At 43.7% G+C, this 16,317-nt stretch overlaps 1 protein-coding gene and 1 non-coding gene across 6 annotated transcripts in view; both read left to right on the top strand.

The window, feature by feature from the left end:
• Window positions 1-16,317, top strand: part of ATP2B4 (ATPase plasma membrane Ca2+ transporting 4) — a 104,352-nt gene that overhangs the window by 24,035 nt on the left and 64,000 nt on the right. The window lies entirely within an intron of this gene.
• On the top strand, window positions 5,612-5,802 carry LOC128598068 (U2 spliceosomal RNA). The gene has a single exon (XR_008383572.1). It is a non-coding gene; the product is annotated as a U2 spliceosomal RNA (small nuclear RNA).

The raw sequence follows: 16,317 nt of genomic DNA, 5'->3' as shown, positions 1-16,317 counted from the left end.
TTGAGGCTGCAGTGAGCCATAATGGTGCACCTGTACTTTAGCCTGGGTGACAGAGTAAGACTCCATCTCTAAAAACAGCAATAATGGGGTGGGGAGAACATTCATGGATATAGTATCACAGGCCTGTAATCACAGCTACTCAAAAGCCTGACTCGCAGGAAGATCATTTGCGCCTAGAGTTCAAGTCCAGCCTGGGCAACATAGAAAGACCCCAGCTCTAAATATTTAAAAATTAAGAAAAAAGAGCATCCTCATGTAGGGGAAGCTCCAGGAACAACAACAACAAAAAAGGGACATTCATGACTCAGTGGGAGGAGTCAACATATTAACATTAATAGGTATTTAGAAAAAGTTGATTCCAATCTTCCTGGATGACTTTGAGGGGTTCAGAGAGAAGGAAGTACCTGCAGTTATAGTAGAAATAGCAGGAGAACTAGAATTAGAAGTGAAGTCTGAAGATGTGGCTGAATTGCTGCAATCTCATAATAAAACTTAAACAGATGAGGAGTTGCTTTTTATGGATGAGAAAAGAAAGTGGTTTCTTGAGATAGAATCTACTGGTGAAGATGCTGTGAACATTGTTGAAATGACAACAACAGATTTAGAATATTACATAAACTTAGTTGATAGAGCAGTGGTAGAATTTGAGAGAATTGACTCTAATTTTGAAAGAAGTTCTACTCTGAGTGAAATGCTATCAAATAGCATCCCATGCTACAGAGAAACCTTTCATAAAAGGAAGTCAATCGATGTAGCAAACTTCTTTGTCTTATTTTAAGAAATTGCCACAGCCATCCCAACCTTTAGCAACCACCACCCTGATCAGTCAGCAGTCATAACATCAAGGCAGGACTCTCCTTCGTGAGCAAAATTATTATGACTCACGAAGGCTCAGATGATGATTAGAATTTTTTGGAATAAAGTATTGTTTAATTAAGGTATATACATTGGTTTTTTTAGACATAATGCTATTGCACACTTAATAGACTACAATATGCTTAAACATAATTTTTATATGCACTGAGAAACCAAAAAAATTTGTGTGACTTGCTTTATTGAAATACTTTCTTTATTGTGGTAGGTCTGGAACTAAAATATCACTGAGATTTGCCTGCACCTAAAAGGAAGGTCTAAGATTCAAAAAGAAATGATGACCGGGGCGGCGCCTGTGACTCAGTGGGTTGGACGCCAGCCCCATATACCGAGGGTGGCAGGTTCAAACCTGGCCCTGGCCAAACTGCAATGAAAAATAGCCAGGCGTTGTGGTAGGTGCCTGTAGTCCCAGCTACTCTGGAGGCTGAGGCAAGAGAATTGCCTAAGCCCAAAAGTTGGAGGTTGCTGTGAGCTGTGACACCATGGCACTCTACCACAGACAATGAAGACTCTGTCTCAAAAAAAAATGATGACCAGATAAAATAGTAAACATGGAGCAAAATCTAATTTACTATTTTTTAAGAGATAGGATCTGTATCTGTCTCCCAGGTTGGAGTGAAGTGGTGAGGTCATAACTCACTTCAGCCTTGAACTCCTGGGATCAAATGATTCTGCTGGCTGTGCCCTTGCAATTATCTAAGGTTATAGGTGCATGCCACCATATTTGGCTAAATTTTTTAATTTTTTGTAGAGACAGGTCTCACTGTGTTGCCTAGATTGGTCTTGAACTGGCCTCAAGTGATCCTCCCAGCTAGGTCTCCCAAAGTGCTGGAATTACAGGCCTGAGCCACTATGCCTGGTCTAAAAAAGAAATCTAAATATTGATAGCAAAGAAAATAAAGGTAACAATGTCTGATTATTAGAAATATTTATACTAAATATATGTGTTAAGATTTTTAGGCTAACACTAAAAAACGATTAAATGTGAAATGTCCAATTTTGAATCAAAAATTTAGTTTATTACATGTGAAACAAGAAGCAGTATAATTAATCAAAGTAAGAGCCTAAACTATTGACAAGTTTGTCATCTCATTGGAAGCCTCTCTATGCCAGCAGAGAAGAAGCTTAGAAAGTGAGTGACGATGAAATCACGAAAGGCATTTTCCACAGCGTGTTGAGAACTAAATATTTTTCCTTACAAGAAGTGGTCCAAAAATAAATAAATAAATAGACAAGAAGTGGTCCAAAGCCTGGAAGAAATGGTAGTCAGTTGGTGCAAGGGCTGGAGAATACTATTGGTGGATGACAGAGTTTCAAAGTCCTGCTTCAGTGGTTTTAGCCGTGTTGTTTGCAACTTATGGTCCAGTGTTGTCTTGCAAGATGATTGGCCCATCTCTATTGACCAAGCTCAGCTGTTTAATCGCAAGCATCCTTATGATGTCATCCAGTTGGTTGCAGTAGGCATCCATTGTAATCAATTAATCAAGTTTCATAAAGCTGTAGTGGAAACTAGTGCCTGACCACTAAACAGACATCATTAGCTTTTTTTTAATGAACATTTGGTTTCAGACTATATTTCAGTTTCAGACTATATCTTTATCCATCCATTAAACTGCTTGAAATTGTCAAAAAATCCATTTTTCAACTGGGCACCTCGTGTCTACTAAAAAAAACTAGAAAAACTGAAGCAAGAAGATCTCTCTCTCTCTCTTTTTTTTTTTTTTTTTTCGTAGAGACAGAGTCTCACTTTATGGCCCTCGGTAGAGTGCCATGGCCTCACACAGCTCACAGCAACCTCCAACTCCTGGGCTTAAGCGATTCTCTTGCCTCAGCCTCCCGAGCAGCTGGGACTACAGGCGCCCGCCACAACGCCCAGCTATTTTTTTGGTTGCAGTTCAGCCGGGACCGGGTTTGAACCCGCCACCCTCGGTATATGGGGCCTGCGCCTTACCCACTGAGTCACAGGCCCCGCCCCTCTTTTCTTTTTTTTTTTAACTTTTTCTCTGAGACAAGAGTCTTTCTTTGTCACCCTTGGTAGAGTGCCATGGCGTCACAACTCACAGCAAACTCAAACTCTTGGGTTTAAGCAATTCTCCTCCCTCAACCTCCAAAGTAAGTGGGACTACAAGCGCCCGCCACAACGCCCAGCTGTTTTTTGTCGCAGTTGTCATTGTCATTTAGCTGGCCCGGGCCGGGTTTGAACCCACCACCCTTGGTGTATGTGGCCAGTGCTGTAACCACTGTGCTACAGGTGCCAAGCCCCACATGGCTCATTTTCAAAAATCAAATCACTAGAATGGCACTTCTCAAACCATCGACATACTGTGCCTTCATTAGCCACATCCTTCTCAAGCACTCCGTTGATATTTTGAGCCATTCTACCACCTATCTCATATTAAAAAAAAAAAAAAAACACAAATTTTTTATTGATCTATGGTTGCATAAAAATTGCTCAAAAAAATTTTTGAAAGCTAATCACATACCAAAACATGCATTTGAAAGAATGAGGATGTACCTTCACAATTATAAAAAAAACAAAACTGAGAAGTGAAATGTTGGAAATATCAACTGTCAAAATTAGTACTTAAGGAAATCAGACATTTCATACTTAATAAACTAATAGATATAGGTAGCCTCCAAACTAGTAGAGGAGAAGAAAAAGGAAAAACGGAAAGGAAACACAAATGAAGGCAATAGGAAATGCAGACAGCGCCAGCCCCATATACCAAGAGTGGTGGGTTCGAACCTGGCCCCCACCAAACTACAACAAAAAAATAGCCGGGTGTCCTGGCAGGCGTCTGTAGTCTTAGCTACTCGGGAGACTGAGGCAAGACAATCACCTAAGCCCAAGAGCTGGAGGTTGCTGTGAGCTGTGCTGCCAAAATTGTAAGGCTGTGATATAGAAGAAAAAAAATTACCATTTCTTTTTTTCCTTCCTTTTAATTTTATTTTAATAGATTTAGGGAATATTACCATTTCTTGAGTAGCTACAGTGTTAATCACTTTGAATCATTAATCTTTATAATTTTATGTAAGAATGCCAGGCACAAAGCAGGCATTAAAAATTACAGTTTCAAAGAGAACTATGAAACTCTAAGAAAAGAAATAGCCGAAGATGTTAACAGATGGAAAAACATACCATGCTCATGGCTGGGAAGAATCAACATTGTTAAAATGTCCATACTGCCCAAAGCAGTATATAATTTTAATGCAATTCCTATTAAAGCTCCATTGTCATACTTTAAAGATCTTCAAAAAATAATACTTCGTTTTATATGGAATCAGAAAAAACCTCGAATAGCCAAAACATTACTGAGCAATAAAAACAAAGCAGGAGGAATCACGCTACCAGACCTGAGACTGTACTATAAATCCATAGTGATCAAAACAGCATGGTACTGGCACAAAAGCAGAGAAGTAGATGTCAGGAACAGAATAGAGAACCAAGAGATGGATCCAGCTACTTACCGTTATTTGATCTTTGACAAGCCAATTAAAAACATTCAGTGGGGAAAAGATTCCCTATTTAACAAGATTGAAACTGGACCCACACCTTTCACCATTAACTAAGATAGACTCTCACTGGATAAAAGATTTAAACTTAAGACATGAAACTATAAAAATACTTGAAGAAAGTGCAGGGAAAACTCTTGAAGGAATCGGCCTGGGTGAATATTTTATGAGGACTCCCCAGGCAATTGAAGCAGTAACAAAAATACACTACTGGGACCTGATCAAACTAAAAAGCTTCTTCACAGCCAAGAACATAGTGAGTAAAGCAAGCAGACAGCCCTCAGAATGGGAGAAAATATTTGCAGGTTATACCTCCAATAAAGGTCTAATAACCAGAATCCACAGAGAACTCAAACATATTAGCAAGAAAATAACATGTGATCCCATCTCAGGGTGGGCAAGGGACTTGAAGAGAAACTTCTCTAAAGAAGACCGACGCAAGATCTACAAACACATGAAAAAAAGCTCATCATCCTTAATCATCAGAGAAATGCAAATCAAAACTACTCTGAGATATCACCTAACCCCAGTAAGAGTAGCCCACATAACAAAATCCCAAAACCAGAAATGTTGGCGTGGATGTGGAGGAAAGGGCACACTTTTACACTGCTGGTGGGAATGCCCACTAATACGTCCCTTCTGGAAGGATGTTTAGAGAATACTTAGAGACCTAAAAATAGACCTGCCATTCAATCCTATAATTCCTTTACTAGGTTTATACCCAGAAGACCAAAAGTCACAATATAACAAAGACATCTGTACCAGAAATATTTATTGCAGCCCAATTCACAATTGCTAAGTCATGGAAGAAGCCCAAGTGCCCATCGACCCACAAATGGACTAGCAAATTGTGGTACATGTATACCATGGAATACTATGCAGCCTTAAAGAAAGATGGAGACTTTACCTCTTTCATGTTTACATGGATGGAGCTGGAACATATTCTTCTTAGCAAAGTATCTCAGGAATGGAAGAAAAAGTATCCAATGTACTCAGCCCTACTATGAAGCTAAATTATAGCTTCACATGAAGACTATAACCCAACTATAGCACAAGACTATGGGGAAAGGGCCAAGGAAGGGGAAGGGAGGAGGGAGGTTTTGGTGGAGGGAGGGCAATGGGTGGGGCCACATCTATGGTGCATCTTAGAATGGGTACAGGCGATTGCACTAATGTACACAGCTATGATTTAACAATAAAAAAATAAAATAAAATTACAGTTTCCATCGCTTCTCGGCCTTTTGGCTAAGGTCAAGTGTAGTATCTGTTTTTATCAGTTTAATATCTGATACGTCCTCTATCCCAGGACAATATATTAAATGGATTTTTGGAGCAGGGAGTTGGAATAGGAGCTTGCTCTATCCACTCTGAACATCAACCTGGTATTACAGTACTTCCAAGAATGGTGCACCCCCTAAGGGGATCAAACTTCATTTAAATTTTATAATCATAATTTTGTTAAAAGTATAGTAATAATACTGTGTTTCAGTACCAAAAAAGGTCCGAAAGTTAATAGGCACTCATATTTATTGAGAAGTGAGTTAAATGGGTAGGGGTATTGATTCCAATCTAAAGATGAGCAAACGTTATAGTGAAAAGAAGAATCAAACATGGTGAGTATGAAACTCAAATCTTCTACTTAGGAACTCTGTGATTGTAAGCATAATATAACATGCTATTGAGTTTTCTTTTCTCTGCAAATAAGCCAAACAGTGCTTAACATATAATAATGCTCTTTAAATGCTAGATGATCACTAGGAGGTAGCTGTTATTGGTAGGAAAATTGTCCAACTTCACAAATCTGATTCCAATCAAAGTATTTAGAATTCAATCAAAGCTACTTTCATTTCCCCTCTAGGATGTGGTAGACTTTTCCTCTCTTCTCTAATGCAGAAGTATCATGTAATAGCCAAGAATGTGAACTTTGGGGTCAGGGAGACCTGGGTTCAAGCCCAGCTTGACCACAAATTAACTATAGGGCCTTGGGCTTTAGTTTCTTCAATTGTCAAAATGGCATAAAAATAGCTATCACAGGCTTGGTGCCTGTAGCACAGTGGTAATGGTGCTGGCCACATACACTCAGGCTCGGGGGTTTGAACCCAGCCCGGGCCAGCTAAACAATAATGACAACTACAGCAAAAAAAATAGCCGGATGTTGTGGCGGGCACCTGTAGTTGCAGCTACTTGAGAGGCTGAGGCAAGAGAATCACTTAAGCCCAAGAGTTTGAGGTTGCTGTGAGGTGTGACGCCACAGCACTCTTCAGAGGGCAACATAGTAAGACTCGTCTCACAAAAAAAAAAAAAAAAAAAAGCAAGACCCCATCTCTACGTAAAATAGAAAAACTTAGGAAAAGAGGATCACTTGAGCCCGAGTTGGAGGTTACTGTGAGCTATGACGCCACAGCACTCTATCCAGGGTGACAGATTGAGTAGTCTCTGTCTCAAAAAAAAAAAAAAAAATAGCTATCATGAAAGGTGTTATAAAGCATGCCACTTACTTTGAGTAATGGAGATCAAAAATCAGGTCCCAGACAGGCTCAGTGCCTCCCAACTGTAATCCTAGCACTCTGGAAGGCTGAGGTGGGAGGATCATTTGAGCTCAGGAGTTCTAGACCAGCCTGAACAAGAGCAAGACCCTGTCTCTACTAAAAATAGAAAAATTAGCCAGGCATGGTGATGGGCACCTATAGTCCCAGCTAAAGAGGGTGCTGAGGCAGGAAGATTATCTGAACCTAGGAGTTTGAGGTTGCTGTGAGCTAGGCTCAGGCCATGGCACTCTAGTCTGGGCAACATAGTGAGAATGTCTCCAAAAAAAAAAAAAAAAAATCAGGTCCCAGCCAAATAATAAAAAAGAGTAAGAGTTGAGTAGGCTCCCAGGAAGCAATGAGAAGAGAAGGGATTCTAACCCTAGAGAAGAGATTAATCTAGATGACTTTAAGTTCCTTCCAGTTTTACAGTGTTTATTTCTTCTATAGGCAGAAACAAGGGAAATATTACAGCATTTCCCTCCTTAACTTCTCACTGATGAGCAAGTCCCTAGTGTCTCTGGACCCAACAGGTAATGGACTGATTGATAATATTCAATAAACACCATCACAGTTATATTTGGTGCTTAATATGTGGCAGCACTATGTTTTTACCTGAATTAGCCCATTGTCCCAAAATCTTATAAAATATATATATATGTATATATATATATGATTATCTCCATTTCGTCAATGCTGAAACTGAGAAACAGAGGTTTAACTAACTTAACTTTCCCAAGGTCAAACACGTAGTGATGCTAGACCTGGGATTTGGGCCCATCTGTCCCCAGAGCTTGTGACTAGTCCCTGAGAAGGAGAACTCTCATGTCTGGGAAGTACCTCAAAGGCAATCTTACAAAAAATGTGTGGCTTTGCCAAACTCAGGTTTGGATTTTGGCTCTGCTTCTTACTGTGTGACCCTAGATAAAGTATTTAGCCCATTTTCTCCTCTGTAAAGTGTGAGCTACTACCCATTTCCCAAGGTCATTGGAAGGATCAAATGAGATAATATGAGAACCTCAAAAATCCTCAGTCTGACACTGTGGCTCATGCCTGTAATCCTAGCACTCTGGGAGGCCCAGGTGGGTGGATTACTTGAGCTCAGAAGTTCAAGACCAACCTGAGCAAGAGCGAGACCCTGTCTCTCCTAAAAATAGAAAAACTAAGGTAGGAGGATAGCTTGAGCCCAGGTGTTTGAGGTTGCTGTGAGCTATGATGATGCCATGGCATTCTACCCAGGCCAAGAGAGTGAGACTGTCTTAAAAAAAGGAAAAAAAAGCCTAAAGACTCTTGTTTCCCACTGGATTGGGAAAGCCTTAGCTGTTCCTGCTCTAATGAAGTGCCTGCCTACTCTGAGCTGATGATGGGCTGACTTTGGGAGAGTGAGTGAATGAAAGCCAACTCTTTTCCCACGCTCTTTAAAAAGATGACTTGTCTACCACCCTCAATACCCTGCTACCACACACTGCGTGGTGTTTAGAACGACAAGTCTGTTTCCCCTCCCTTTGTCTTGCCATTCAGCCCCATCAGGTCACCTGTTGAGTTCCCTGATGTTGCGCCAGGCCTTCTGTGGGCCCCCAGCCCTGGGCATGTTGGAAGCCACTGTCTGTGGTAACTGACCTCTACTCTCCTGGACCTCTCCCTCCATTACCACGACTGATGGGCCCAAGCTCCTGGTGACAGCAGCAGCTGGTGCCACAGTGCTGACCTTGGTCCTGCTCTCCCTTTTGCTCCCTTCTCACCTTCCTGTACCGGCACTGCTCTTCTCTTGGCTCTGCTTCTTTCATTTTAAATTCTTTATTAGGATAAAATATACAGAACATTAAATTTGCCATTTTAACTATTTTTAAGTATATAGTTCAGCGGCATTAAGTACGTTCATACTGTCATGCTGGCATCACCATCATCCATTTCCAGAACTTTTTCAACATCCCAAACAGAAACGCTGTATCCACTAACCCTCCATTTCTCCCTCCCTCCCGCCCCTGGTAACTCCCACTCTTCTTCCTGTCTCTGTGAATTTGCCTATTCCAGGTACTTTGTAGAAATGGAATTATACATATTTGTCTTTTTGCCCTTGGCTTGTTTCACTTAGCATAATGTTTTCAAGGTTCATCCATGTTGTAGTGTGTGTCAGAATTGTCTTCCCGGAATGATAACTCTATCATGTGAGTGTATCACACTTGTTTATCTATCCATTTCCTGATGGAGGCGCTCCTTTTTTTAATCCAATTTCTTTGGGTGTATCATCATTTGCTGTACCATGGAGAGAATAGCCTGCTCTTTCCTTGCAGCAGGAAACGGAAGATGGTGGAGGCAGAGTATAGCCAAGCGTGCTGTTTGTGAGCGCTGCTCTGAGGCCTCTTCTGGGGTTAATGCTTTCACAAGGTCTCTTTTCTCAAGAGATAATGCATGTGCGTGACATCACGTGAACCTCGAAGTACTAATTGGAAGAAAGTGATTATCGGGGGCCACAACCCTGCCTTCGCCTGCCTTCTGGTAGAAAGAGCCTGTTGTTTGCACGGGGGTTTTCTGATGTCAGTGCTATAGACAAAGGGTCTATCTAGACTAACTCCAGACCCACTTTTTCCCCCTGTTTATGTTTTTGAGGGTTTGTTTGGTTTTGTCTCTTATGTTCCTTTCCCTTGTTGGTCTTTGTCCCTTCTGCACTCAATGCATAGACCATACCATACTCCTAGGGCTTCCTCATACCGCTGTGTTCTGTCTTATTTAGACTCTATGGACTGCGAGTTCCCTGAGGGAAAGGGTCTTCGTGCTTCCTGTCTCTGAATTTTCCTCCGCCCTTTGCTGCTCTCCTCCTTTTTGCACACCACAGTCTGTACTTTCAAGGTGTCCTTGGCTAAAACAGACAGGCACAGACATCACACATATCCTCAGTGCGTCTCATAGTTACCTCTGGGAGGAAATAGAAGCACCTATTTTCATTCTCTGAGCTCATCAGCACAGGAATTCCCAAGCTGTAATGGCCCGGGCTGGGCCTAAAATGATGTGTTTGGTGCAGGCTGCTCTCTGACTCTCTCACTCTCTCCTGCTGCTGTTTCTCTTCACCTTCTTTATAGGACCTTGTAGCTTGTAGTACGCCTTAGCTTTTTCTAGGCTCTTCCTGTGGGAGTGTGGGTCTTAACTGAGTGAATCACTTCACCTTTAAGACCATGTGTTATAAAATCTGTAAAAGAATGAAATTGTCAGTCCTGTCTATCTTAAAAGACTGTCACAAAGATCACCTGTCAGAGTGCTTTGAAAACTGTGAAGCCTTACCAGAATGTGGGTTCTTACTCTCATCCACTTTTTCTGTCTTTCTATTAAGTCTTGCTGACACCCCTTAGAAACAGACCTCAGGCAGATAAATTCCTCACATGTAGCTGCAAAAATTAGAGGTTCGGGAGAATTTTATGATCAAAGCATACCAATGTCTTCCCAGTACACAGAACCCAGGACCCAGACCCAGGACTGGGAGGTACAGGAACAAGGTGGCCAGAGGCACTGGGAGGCTGGACAAGGGCCCAGAGGCAGTTTGCCTCCATTGTTCAATAGCTTCTTACTTGCACTGTATCCTCATACAAGGGCAATGGGCCTTTACATACCAAAAAAGTACTAATCCTTTCAATGAGATAGATTAGCTTTTGGTCTCCATTTTTTCAGATGAGAGAAACTAAAGCTAGAAGAATGGACTTGGAGAAAGGTGTACTGAGGTGTACTGGTGCTACCTGGGAAGGACTGTTATAGAAAGCCTGTGAGCTGTGAGGGCAGGAGCCTGGGCCCAGGAGGCTGGCTGCTCTGATAACCTCAGACCTGCGCCTAGTGCATTCCCGGCTCAAACTGGATTCACTTCTGGTTTTCTTGCTTAGCTATTTCTTAGGGCTTGGTGACCCAAAGGAGTGTGCCAGGTGGATGGTTTCCTGTACCTTTTAAAGGTTTTAGAAGGATGCCCATGGGTGCAAGGTCCATGTGGCAAAACTGAGGGTAGATTTCATCTCCTAACCACCTCCTCACCTGGTGCCTGTGTTCAGGACATACACTACACAAGAAAGCTCCCCTTTGCTCAGGTTGTGAGTGAGCTCTCTCTCATAGCAGCTTGATGACCACAAGCTAACCTATAGGGTAGATCCCAGAGGTTTGGGATACACACAGGTGAGCAGGTATGGGAGATATTTCTGCTCCTTATTTGCCACCTAATACAGATCCCTTTGCATCATTTGCCCCTGTTATGTATGTTGTGTAGCCTTTTTGTCCAGTGCCCAGCACGATATTTAGCTCATAGGCGCTTCAATGAAAAATGAAGGGGCTATTAGACTTTTCCCAAAGTCCTTCACATGGCTCTGATTATGGGATTCTGTGAGTTGTTTGATGTAGTTGGTAGGAAAAGCAAGGGACCTGCTCCTTGAAAAAGCCAAGAAATTACTGGCTAGCATAATTACTACTGATAAAATCGTAATCTGGTCTGACCTGCCTCCTAGCTTATGGTGAGCCAAGCCTGACCCCTCTCTGCTTTGAGAAGGTAGGAGGGCTTAGCCTATAAGGGTGCCACAGTTGGTGCTTCTGGGTATAACAGAGTCCTGAGCAACTCTCCCTGTGTGACCCAAGCTGGCTCCAGTTCAGGAGGGAGCCAAGGGTGTTCTCAGAAACTGCAGAGAGCTTTCCAGGAGTCTGAAAGGGGATTCCTTGGCCAGGTGGCCTTGTGTAGCTGACAGCTCCTGCAGGGAGGACATGATGATAGCATTTTGGCACTTTACCGTGTTCTACCCCATCTGGCTCCTTTGGAACAAGAGTGGAAAGAGTCCTGACTATGAGACCTGGAAAGGCAGTGCACTGATGCCAGTGTAGGGGTAGACAATGGTGGGCCTCAGTTCTGGGGAACAGCACCTTCATATATCACTTCTGGGGATAATGACCCCACCTGCCTTCTTTCAGGCAAAATTCAGAGCTGTTAGAGGTCCTTGACTTTCCCAAAGCAGCTTAATTTTGGCCTCTGTTCTCCCTGCCTCCTAGGCTTGGTTGGGTGGACATTTAATACAGTAGAGAAGTAGCTCAACTTCCTATTAATTCCCTAGGTTTATCCTACCCCCTGAATAGAGTCCCATCCTACAAATGGGACTATGCTCACCAGGAAGAATGGAAACTCTCAAGACTGTCCATTTTCTTTCCCTTGCTCTGTAGCCTTCTCTTCATTTTGCCATGTCCCCCTCCTAACTTGATTCTTGAAACTATTTCCTTAGGGGAAAAAAAGGCATCACCCCTCTTTAGGGCCAAACTTCTGTTTGTTCTCTGGGAAACTATGGCAACCTGGCCTGAGAGGGCACTTCTACCATCTTGGAAACTGATGTTTCAAAACCTTGTACACACAGCCTTGAACTCTGGCACTTTTTTCCAAAGAGGGACAGAAACCTCTGATCTGCTAACAGGAGGTTTTGAACAAACCAAGGCCTAGATAGCCCTTTTCTAAGGAGGTTAGCAGTGGCAGCCATGTTCTCTGTAAGGTCTGGAGTGTGGTTATGGGCAGTGTTAGCTGGGAATCTGGAAGTGTCTTCTAGGGTATGGTCTATACTCATTTTCCTCCTGGAAGTGTCTTCTAGGGTATGGTCTATACTCATTTTCCTCGTGTTCTTTTCCTCTTTCCCCTTCTCATGATTACTCAATTCCTCGGTAGACTAGTGTTGGAGGTGGTTATCTTTCAGCTGACACCAACTTGTTTTTTCTTTGTCTTCTCTTTGACATGTTCATCCTTTTTGCTCTGGTGCTACCTTTTAAAGCCCCAAGTTGGAAATCTACGGAGCTGTGATGATTAATTGCAGGAGCCCAGTGGAAGAATTCCACAGCCTTAGACGGCAAAGTTTTCATGGGACTTCCCTCCCATGAAGGCAAGCTCTCTTTCTTGGGCTGGCTGTCAGAGGAGGGAGGGAAGAGAGCAGGCTGGCATGTCCTCAGCTTCTCTGAGGTCTTGGCTGCTCACAGAGCGGGCTCAGAGGCTGAAACACTACAGGGAGGGCACTGACCCCTTGCCGCTCACTGAAAGGCTCATCCTAAGGTGATGGGATTTTGGAACAGCTGGCCAGGCTTTGGGAGCCTAGAGGATCTGGGGGAAAGCTTGCTCTGGCAAACTTCTGCAGATGCAAATGTTAGGCAAATAGCATGAGACGCCGATAAAAGTTTGACTCTGCTGGGTTAGGATGCCTCTTATTACTCCTACCTTGGTCCCTCTGTGAATCCTTGTGTAGTGGTAAGGAGAGATGAAAGAAGGCTGCCTTGTCACCAGAGGGATGAATTTTAGCCTCCATATGCCTGTTCCCCACCCAGGTTCTTTAGGTTCAGAGAGGAACTAAGATGGGACAGTGGAGCCATTTAAAGTTTATATTAATAGTTGGGTAGGACTAGCTTATTGTTTTCAGTTCTTGAATTTTCAACTTCCTTAAGAACATTGAAAGAAGCTGGGAGGCTGGTTATGGTGGCTCACATCTGTAATCTTAACCCTGTAGGAGGCAGTGGCGGGAGATCACTTGAAGTCAGGAGTTCCAGACCAGCCTGAGCAAGAGTGAACCCCTTGTCTCTCCTAAAAATAGAAAAAGTTAGCCAGACGTGCTGCCACACACCTGAAGTCCCAGCTACTCGGGAGGCTCAGGCTGAGCCCAGAGTTTGAGGTTGCTGTGAGCTGTGATGACATCACTGCACTCTACCCAAGGCAACAGAGGGAAACTCTATGTCAAACAAAAAGGAAGGAAGAAGCTGTCCTTCCTAGCGTAGCCCAGGTGCCTTTTCTATGTAGTCAGCCAGCCCCTTCCTCTATCAGGCTACTCCTCCTTTTGTGCTAGGTTGGGGAGCTTGGCTAAGCATGCTAAATTCTGACTTTTGTTTTTAATCCACAGGAATATTCTCTTATCCTTCTTTTTCTTTATCTCTGTTAAGGTTCCTCACTTCTGAGTCCTCTGTCTTAATAATTTGCCTCTGCTGCAAGTGTAGTTAGATGCTATATAAACATTGGCTCTGCGCCTGTGGCTCAAGCAGCTAAGGCACCAGCCACATACATCTGAGCTGGTGGGTTCGAATCCAGCCCGGGCCCACCAAACAACAATGATAGCTGTCAAAAAATAGCCAGACGTTGTGGCAGGCACCTGTAGTCCCAGCTACTTGGGAGGCAGAGGCAGGAGAATCGCTTGAGCCCAGGAGTTGGAGGTTGCTGTGAGCTGTGATGCCACGGCACTCTACCCAGGGGGACAGCTTGAGGCTCTGTCTCAAAAAATAAATAAATAAATAAATAAATAAATATTGACAGCCAGGCAAGCTCCAGATGGATTTGGAGAGTGCGGATTGGTTCACAGAGTCCCATCCTGTGTCCCTTTGGCCCCACTGACACAGATTGGCCCTGTGTTAGTGCCAGTGGTGGCAGTCCCAGAATTGTCAGACCTGCTTCCCAGTACATCCCTGCTCCTCCCTCTATTGGAGCTACTGTGGACTGGGACAGGGAGGATTGGTTTCAGAAATTATACAGGCAGGGAGAATTGAATTCCATCCAATTGGGCTGTCCCTGGAGATGCAGAAAAAGAGAGAACGAGAGATTGAAATAGATGGTTAGGTTAGAGAAGGGGGGTAGAGGAAGGGATATACATAGATATGAAAGAATAAAGTCAGAAGCTTGGGAATGGGATATAGAGAGAAAAGTGAGGAGGTGGAAAATTTGGTACTAGGTATTTTTCCCATGATTCCTAGCAACTTGGTGCTTTAGAAATAAAATAATCCAGAAAACATCCTATTTTGCCACTTCCTACAGACCTCCCCGCTGTCATCCCACACTCCTCCTCCCAGGTTTTTCCTTGGAGGTACTGCACTGGTGTCTAAAATGCTATGTGTGGGAGTTTGGAATCGAGTGGTTTATGCTTACCTTGGCCTCTCCCTGGAGAGTAGATGATTCCTGCTCTGACGGTTCATACCCCTCTGTCTGCACCAAACCCCTAAGACTCTGTGTCCTGGAGCTCAAGGGAGACTGCCTCCAATCCGTTCGGTCTACCAAAGTGTGGGGGGTAGGGGAGAGACAGGGCAAGTGCTAAAGGAGTAGTGCCTTGGTTTCACTGGTTCTCTCTGGAGATTAAGTCCTTTCCTGAGACTTCCATACTTTTCCTTCTCATGGTAATGGAAGCATACTGGAAGGTGGTTCATTCAGTCATTCCACAGGTTAGGCCAGGCATGGGGGCTGAGATGAGGTGGAGAGGTGATACAACCTTTCTGCTCACTTGGAGGAAAAATACACAGAACCCTTCACTCGCCCTCCCCTGAGACCCTTCCACCAACAGTGGCCAGCTGAGGCTGAGTCACCTCTGTGACTCTTTGTTTCTTTCAACCATGGCCTTTGTCACTGTGGATGTGAGCCCTTTTGACTAGATGGTCTTCCTACTCCCTCATTTTTGGATGCTTACTTTACACATCTATGTCTCTCTTTGTCCTTTTATGTATTCCCAAGTAATGGCTACTCAGCTTGAGTTAATACCTTTAGATCTAAGACAAGAAACACTGGCTGTTGGGCGGCGCCTGTGGCTCAGTCGGTAGGGCGCCGCCCCCATATACCGAGGGTGACGGGTTCAAGCCCGGCCCCAGCCAAACTGCAGCCAAAAAATAGCCAGGCGTTGTGGTGGGCGCCTGTAGTCCCAGCTATTCGGGAGGCTGAGGCAAGAGAATCGCTTAAGCCCAGGAGTTGGAGGTTGCTGTGAGCTGTGTGAGGCCACGGCACTCTACCAAGGGCCATAAAGTGAGACTCTGTCTCCACAAAAAAAAAAAAAAAAGAAACACTGGCTGTCTGTAACCTTAGGTCATAGTTGCTGCCTTTCTATCAGTCTACACCCAACTGTCCAGGACTATACCCTTTCACCCCTCTGGACCCTTTCCTTACATCCTCCCTTCTCCCCTACTACCCTACAGGAACTGGGATGTTGATGACAGTTGGTTTGACAGGCTTAGAAATGATGCCTGCTCTGCTCTTTTGACCTCAAGGTGCTGCCAAGATTGATTTCTATCCCAAGTTCTGATTTTTCCAACAAGAGTCGATGAGCTAACCAAGGCTGTCAGTTAGGACTTTGACCTCTCCTGGGGCAGCAGAAGGGCGCATCCCTGATGGGAGCAGCAGCGTTTTCCCTTTTTCCTGCCCTTTCTTCTCCCCGTGGGGGCTGTCCACATCTGTAGCCTTTCTGAGCCATGGTAGCATCTGGGAGACATTCAGTTATCATATAAGATGGAGGGAATTGGAACAGTCTATAGAATGTGCTCTTTTTACCGCTGCCCTGTATTTGTATCTAGTTAATATGTCCAGTGGCAGGGGGAAGTTTTTTCTTCTAATCAGTGCGTACCAATTCAAAAGGAGATGGACTAAGGTAAGAAAAGAGGAATGATAAAACCCTGTAGC

The sequence above is a fragment of the Nycticebus coucang genome, chromosome 10 (genome assembly GCF_027406575.1).
Source record: "Nycticebus coucang isolate mNycCou1 chromosome 10, mNycCou1.pri, whole genome shotgun sequence".
Lineage (NCBI taxonomy): Eukaryota > Metazoa > Chordata > Mammalia > Primates > Lorisidae > Nycticebus > Nycticebus coucang.
The sequence above is the reverse complement of the archived record's forward strand: the minus strand, read 5'-3'. Positions and strand labels throughout refer to the sequence as shown.